This window comes from Apis dorsata, unplaced genomic scaffold (assembly GCF_000469605.1).
Source record: "Apis dorsata unplaced genomic scaffold, Apis dorsata 1.3 scaffold_307, whole genome shotgun sequence".
Classification (NCBI taxonomy): Eukaryota; Metazoa; Arthropoda; class Insecta; order Hymenoptera; family Apidae; genus Apis; species Apis dorsata.
The window spans coordinates 231,362-237,539 of NW_006263579.1; the positions used below are offsets into that span (position 1 = coordinate 231,362).

The 6,178-nt window shown below is 49.9% G+C and overlaps 1 long non-coding RNA gene across 1 annotated transcript in view; it reads left to right on the forward strand.

Moving 5' to 3' along the window:
- LOC102672018 overlaps nt 1–6,093 on the forward strand; it is a 20,582-nt gene extending 14,489 nt beyond the window's left edge. Inside the window, exon 3 of the long non-coding RNA XR_422039.2 lies at nt 5,900–6,093. This is a non-coding gene — a long non-coding RNA (uncharacterized LOC102672018). The remainder of the gene's footprint in view (nt 1–5,899) is intronic.
- Nucleotides 6,094–6,178: the final 85 nt, after the last annotated feature.

Consider the following 6,178-nt stretch of genomic DNA (forward strand, 5'->3'; position numbering starts at 1 on the left):
GACTGGCGACTGAGAACGAAGTGTTGCCTTGCGGAATTTTCCACCGCCGATTACCGCCCGAAGAATCGCTTTTACAGCTATCGCGTGTTGGAGAAAGTGGTCGTGCAGGGAGGAGGGATGGATGGATGGATGGATGGATGGATCCTCTCTCGTTATATAATTGGAAAACTTTTCGAACAAACGCGATCGGTTTTGGGGGGGAGGAGGTGCAGTTTTTCTTTCCTTTCTTTCTTTCTTTCTTTCTTTCTTTTTTCGTATTTCGTCCCGATCGAAACGAGTCGAAACGAAATTGCGAACGCGGAACACGATCGGCCGCTGAAACCGAATCGCTAATCGACGGACGCAATATCGTCGAAATAGCGAACATTGGCGGATGCTCGTGGCGGCTGGATACAGGAAATAAATTTTCGCTCGTTCAATTAATTAAATTTCGCCGGGAAATTAATTAACCTTTTCGCCGGTAATGAAGCCGGTTTTGCTGGCCACAGGATACAGCCCTTTGATAACTCGATGAATTTTCAAAGGTATCGTGGATGGATTAGCCCTTCTCCGGCCGGATCTTTCCGACTCATCATCGAAAAAGTACATTACCCCACCTCGTTAAGATTTAATCTTTATTAACGACCTCGCCTCGATATTTCGACGATTTTTCAACCGGATTTGACAACCGTCGAGCCGAAGCGCGCTTTCCTTCCCTCGCCCGCCTCCTCCTTCCGATCCGTGGAAATCGAAATCTCCTGGCCTCATCGATTTCCGCTTTTGCCCCGCATTGCTTAATAGTCGGTCGAGCAGGGGTGGACCGCGATGGAAATATTTAATCCATCGTTGTGTTCGGTCGCACAAAGGTGGATCGATAAGTGGCGTTGCCCTTTATCGGTTCGGAATTCGAGAAAAAAAAGGGGAAAGAAAAGAAAAGAGAAGAAAAGAGAAGGGGAAAAAGGAGAGAAAGAAAAGGGGAGGGGAGGAAAAAAATCCATCCAGTCATAGGCGAAAATAGGTCTCCGCAAATAACCCCTTTGATTCGCACTTTATTGTTCGCGTCCCACTTCTTACCATTGTTCTTGGTCGGCCTCCTTCGCTATTCGGTTACTCGGCCGGCGGCCGAGGAGGAATCGGATGAATCGCGGCGCCTTTTCAATAATTCCCGCCGAATTAATAATAATAAACGAAACTGCTCGTGATTGAAAAGTAATGTGTTATATATATCCTGTAATTGGGCAAAATTTAGTCGGCTGTCAATTGGCCAGATTTTACCGTTCGTCCAACCTCACGTATCACGTCCACCTCGATCGGATCCGCCCGGGCCCCGTGCCAATAAATTATTACTTAATTATCGCCCAATTAACCGATATTATCCACGTTGATTCTCCCTAACAAATTCGTCGTTATTGTTGTTGTTCGACGATAGAGCGGTATCGCGCGTTTCAACGAGTCGATCGAATTATTAACTCGAAAAGAAGGGCGGAGACCTGTTGTTGTACTCGAAACACGCGAAAGCTAATTCGCTCTTCCGTGGTTGATATGTCGCGCGATCTCGAGGATCAGAAGTTTCGTTTTTTGAAAATTTTTCGTGTCATCGAGTCTCTTTGGAAATAGCGAAGAATAGAAAATTTGTTCGCGACGAAAAAAAAAGGACTTGAGACGCGATCTACGATTGAAGACAGGAAAGTAAAAAGATGGAGCGTACACGTTGGATCGTCCATTTTTCGAAAAGGGGTTGAATCGAGTTTGGGATCGTCTCGATTCGGATGCGGAGCTGTTGCGGCGCGCGTGAAAACCGTGCCTCGTAGATTTCACCGCGCCGTGTTGAACCTACTCTCGATACCAGTTGTTAACAACATTCGGCCTGTAGTTACAACGGCGTCCGAGCGTGTACACACAGGGGACGCCGAGGCCAGCCAACGAACGCACGGTCGTGTGCTCGTTCNAACAGCGTGCTCGAATAATGGCGTTGAATTTTCCGCGCCGCTCGTGGAGCCCGCGGCACGGATATCGGAAAAATCTCGGCAACGCGGTAACGCGCCAGTTTTCGATAGCGAACGAGTTACGTGGAACGAGCGAGTTCCATTCCCTCGCGACAACGCGTCGAAAATGCGCGTGTCGATCGATAATCACTATCGTTGATACCGGTTATCGACCAATTTTTATTTTCCCTCCCCCCTCCGTACCCCTTTCCCGTTCATACCAATTCGCCGATTAAAACGCTGTCCGCGGATACCTATATAATAGTATCAACCGGGGAGAGAGATATATATATATGGAGAGAGAGAGAAAGGGGGATTTCCCGAAAGCCTCGATCCGATCGTTCGCTCAAAGACGGGTATTTATCTGGAAGGCCGCGATCGAAATAATATTTACGGAGGTTGTCCGCGTTATATCAAACGCGTTATAGAATTTTATTCAGAAATCACGGTTTTTCTATTGTTCGGTGAAATTCGCTTCGTCAAATTGTATTTCGACGCGCTTGGATTCCCCGTATTTCTCTCTGTCTCTTGTTTTTTTTTTTTTTTTTTTCCCTTTCCCGACGCGACGTCCGAATGTCGTTCCGTGTGTACGCGTCCCCCGCCTACCATTTTCCACGGATCACCACCCCCGTGATTCGTCGATCATCGAAAAATTGTTTCTAATTCGAGCAATTCGCGTTTCGTTACCCGCGTTCTGTCCGACGAAAATTCGTTAATCCTCCGGAAGCGGAAACGATCCCCCCTCGAAACACGATTCGAGGGGTGGCGATTCCTTCGAATGGAATCCAAAACCGTTACCAATTTCCCGCGTTTACGATATTTCGCGCGGCCGATCCCGATCCCGAAAAGAACGTGTGCGGAACGAAGAAGAGGTAACAGGTAGGATTTTACGGTCGTCAAACCCGTCAGATCCATCGAGAACGCCCGTTTCTCTTCTTCTTTTTCTTCCCTCCCACTATTATTTTCCTCCCCCTTTGGTAGTTGGAGCGTAACCTAGATATTCCAACGCGTGCAAACACCTCCCTCCTCCTCGCATCAGAATTAATTTCCTTCGAATGAAATCGCGATGACGTTCAATTTCCAACGACGGAGAAATCGAGATTCGTTCTTGACTCGTCTCGCGCCATCATATCGATATTATCGCCGTGAACCGGAAACAAAGTTGCGTCGTGTGTAAAAGTAGCGAGGGAGGGGAGGTGGAAATCTTTCCAACAAAGTGACGGCGTTACTCGTGTCAATCTTTCCTTCCTCTAAGTGGAAACGCGTGTTCTTTCTTTCTTTTTTTTTTTTTTTTTTTTTCCCTGGCGGTTTTCCCTTTCGAGGAGAAAGGAGGAAGAAAGAAGGAATCGAAAGAATGATTCGTACAATTTTAATAACCAAGAGCGAGAGACAAAAGTGTGTATGTATACGTGTGTGTCTCTGTGTGTACGTGTATGTTTTTTTTTCCCTTCCCTTTCGTTAAGTTTTTTAATCTAAATCCGAGAACTGGCCGGGGAAAAAAGCTTTTTGTACCTCTAACAGTTTTTAAGCCAACCGTTAGAGGCGTGAAACTCTCGAGGGCGGGTTTCATCTCGTGAACTCGAGCCCCCCGGTGGCCTCGGCAAAAACCTTCCTGTCCTTTAAACTTCGTCATCTCTCNNCGCCACCTACTTTCTCGTTCGAATCGAACGCTCGAACGAGAACGGAGAAGAAAAACCGCTCCTTCATCTCTCTCTCTCTTTCTCTCTCTCTCTTTCTCTCTTCTTCTCTCCGAAACGAATGCTCGACGACGGTGAAAACGATATCGACGTGCGTTTCGAAATCGTGGAGCAGTGAGCGCGAAAGAAACGAGCGAATCCTTGATACGAATATATATATACACACACATATACGTCCTCGTGGCGTGTAACAACGCAGGTGTGCAACGCTTCTCGCTCCGCGGAGCGAGAAGTTGGCTTCGATTCGAGGGCGCCTTCGGGACTCGAGTGCGCATGCCCGTTGATCACTTCGCACGATAATTCGCAACGAGGCGCGTTATAACCGGGAGCTTGTCCGGGAGGATCGCGTGGCCGCCGGTCATCGTATCTCTACTCCTCTCCCCCCTCCCCCCGCACCGACACGGCGATGTCCAGCTGCCACCATCGGTCGCCGGGTACAACGTGGCGCGCGCGGTGGGCCCGCATTAGCCCATTATCTTAATCTGCCCGCCGCGTGGGACAAATAACAGGGTATGCCTTGCCCCCGCACACGTCCGCACGCTCGCCGCACGTTTACATTACGGCCACCGGAAGGTGGTATTTTTTTCTCTCTCTGTCTCTCTTTTCTCTCAACCCAAGAAACGTTTCTTCCTTTCTCTTTCTCTCTTTCTACACTAGGGTCGTTATTACGTAATTGATCGTCGCGATCGAACGAGTGCCGATTACAAGGGAAACAAGGCTCGGGTGTGGACGCGATGCGATTCGAGCGCGTTATTCTAGAAATCGCGAACCTCGCGTACGGTATCGCGGCGGAGACTCGCTCGAGTTACATCTCTCTCCTCAGTTTCATCCCCTNCGAGCGGAAGAAGGTGGACGAAGAAGGTCGTTTCGTTGGGCGGTTGTTCGAATGGTGTGCACGTGTGCAGCGTAATATACGTCGCCTCATAGACTCCGACTCTTCCCTTCTCTATATATAATCGTCCAGCGGTGGCCATTTCGTGCGCGGAATTGTTTACTCGTGCTTCGTTCCGGGCCGCTCCCCCCTCCTCTGCCGATTTTCGATCGACTCCGGCCGTGGCGCTTTACGCGACGTGGGGAGGCGGTTAAGTAGCTGAGAGATTGGCGGCGGGCTGATTAGAGGTTCCGTCGTGATTGCGTTTTTTTCCCCCCCCTCTCCCTTTCTTCTTCTTTTTTTTTCCTCTCCCCTCGTCGACACCCGTTTAATATTAATCGTAGATCGATTCGACGCTCGTGTTTAACGTTAATTTGTCCCCGGGTTATTTATTAAAAGCTGAAAAGGGGAACAACGGATACGCGTGGCGGAACGGATCGCGCATGAAGCGCGATGAAAATTTCACGGAGAAGAAGGGAAAGAAGGGAGGCAATGAAATTATATCGCGTTTTTTGTTACGTATATTTCTGAACCAAGCGACGCGTTATTCTCTCTCTCTCTCTCTTTCTCTCTCGGCGACCGAACGACAACGCGATACATTGACGACACGTCCGTTTGGTTAATCGAAAATTCCGCGAGAATATATCCGCGGAGCAGGTGGAGATGTATATGCACACAATCGCGTACACCGCGACTAAGCGTAGCATCACCGGCTGCACCAACTGCCACACTGTTGAAACAATACTCGTGACGAATATACGCTTCACGCAGCCCCTTGCGCGCAATTAATTATCCGCTATAGCGATTAATCGTGGCAATTGGAGCATTGAAACGAGAACGCCGAGAACGGTTATCGGGAGGGAGAAGGAACAACCCTGCTACGATCTCCTCTTGACTCGCCGCGAGAAGAAATCTTCGAATCCCTTCCTTTAACACCTGTTGTCCTCTCCCCCTCCCCCTCCTCCATTATCCTTCGCCTCTTCCTCCCTTCACACATTCCCCCGCTCACCACGATGAAACATGCCCCCTGCTTATTATTTTCACTCTCACAGGATAATCTCGGTCGGCTCATGGAGGATGGAAAGAGGATCCACGTGGCGGGATCCAAGAGTTGCACGCGTTCCTGCGTCGTTCTCGAAAGGGGTGGCGATCGGTCACCTGTAGTCTTCGGGGTTTGCGGTTAATCCAGTCCGTTTGGCCGCGGTCGTGGTCGCGATCGTGGTCGGAATCGCACTCGCGGCCGGTCGTTGGCGAGGTAGGGGAGGAAGGCAAGCTCGCTCGAAAGCGCGCGGAGAGGAGAGGGGAGGAGAGGAGCAGAGAGAGAGAGAGAGAGAGGCGAAGAAGGACCAGGAAGCATATCGGAGGAGGCAGGAGGTGGAGGTGGAGGAGGAAGGCCCGCGGACGTGCAACAAGTTAAGAGGCCGCCGCCGCTACTACCGTCGACATCGCTGCCGTCGCCACCGTCCTCGCCACGATGTGACATGGATATCCTAGCCGTAGCCTGCGCCCTCGTCGCCACGGCCCTCTATTGCAACACCCTGCAAGCGGGTTTCGTCTACGATGATCGGTGAGCCGTCATATTATTCCGCGTATCGCGTTTTTCCCCCTTTTCGTTTCTTTTTCTTCTTTTTTTTTTTTTTTTTTTT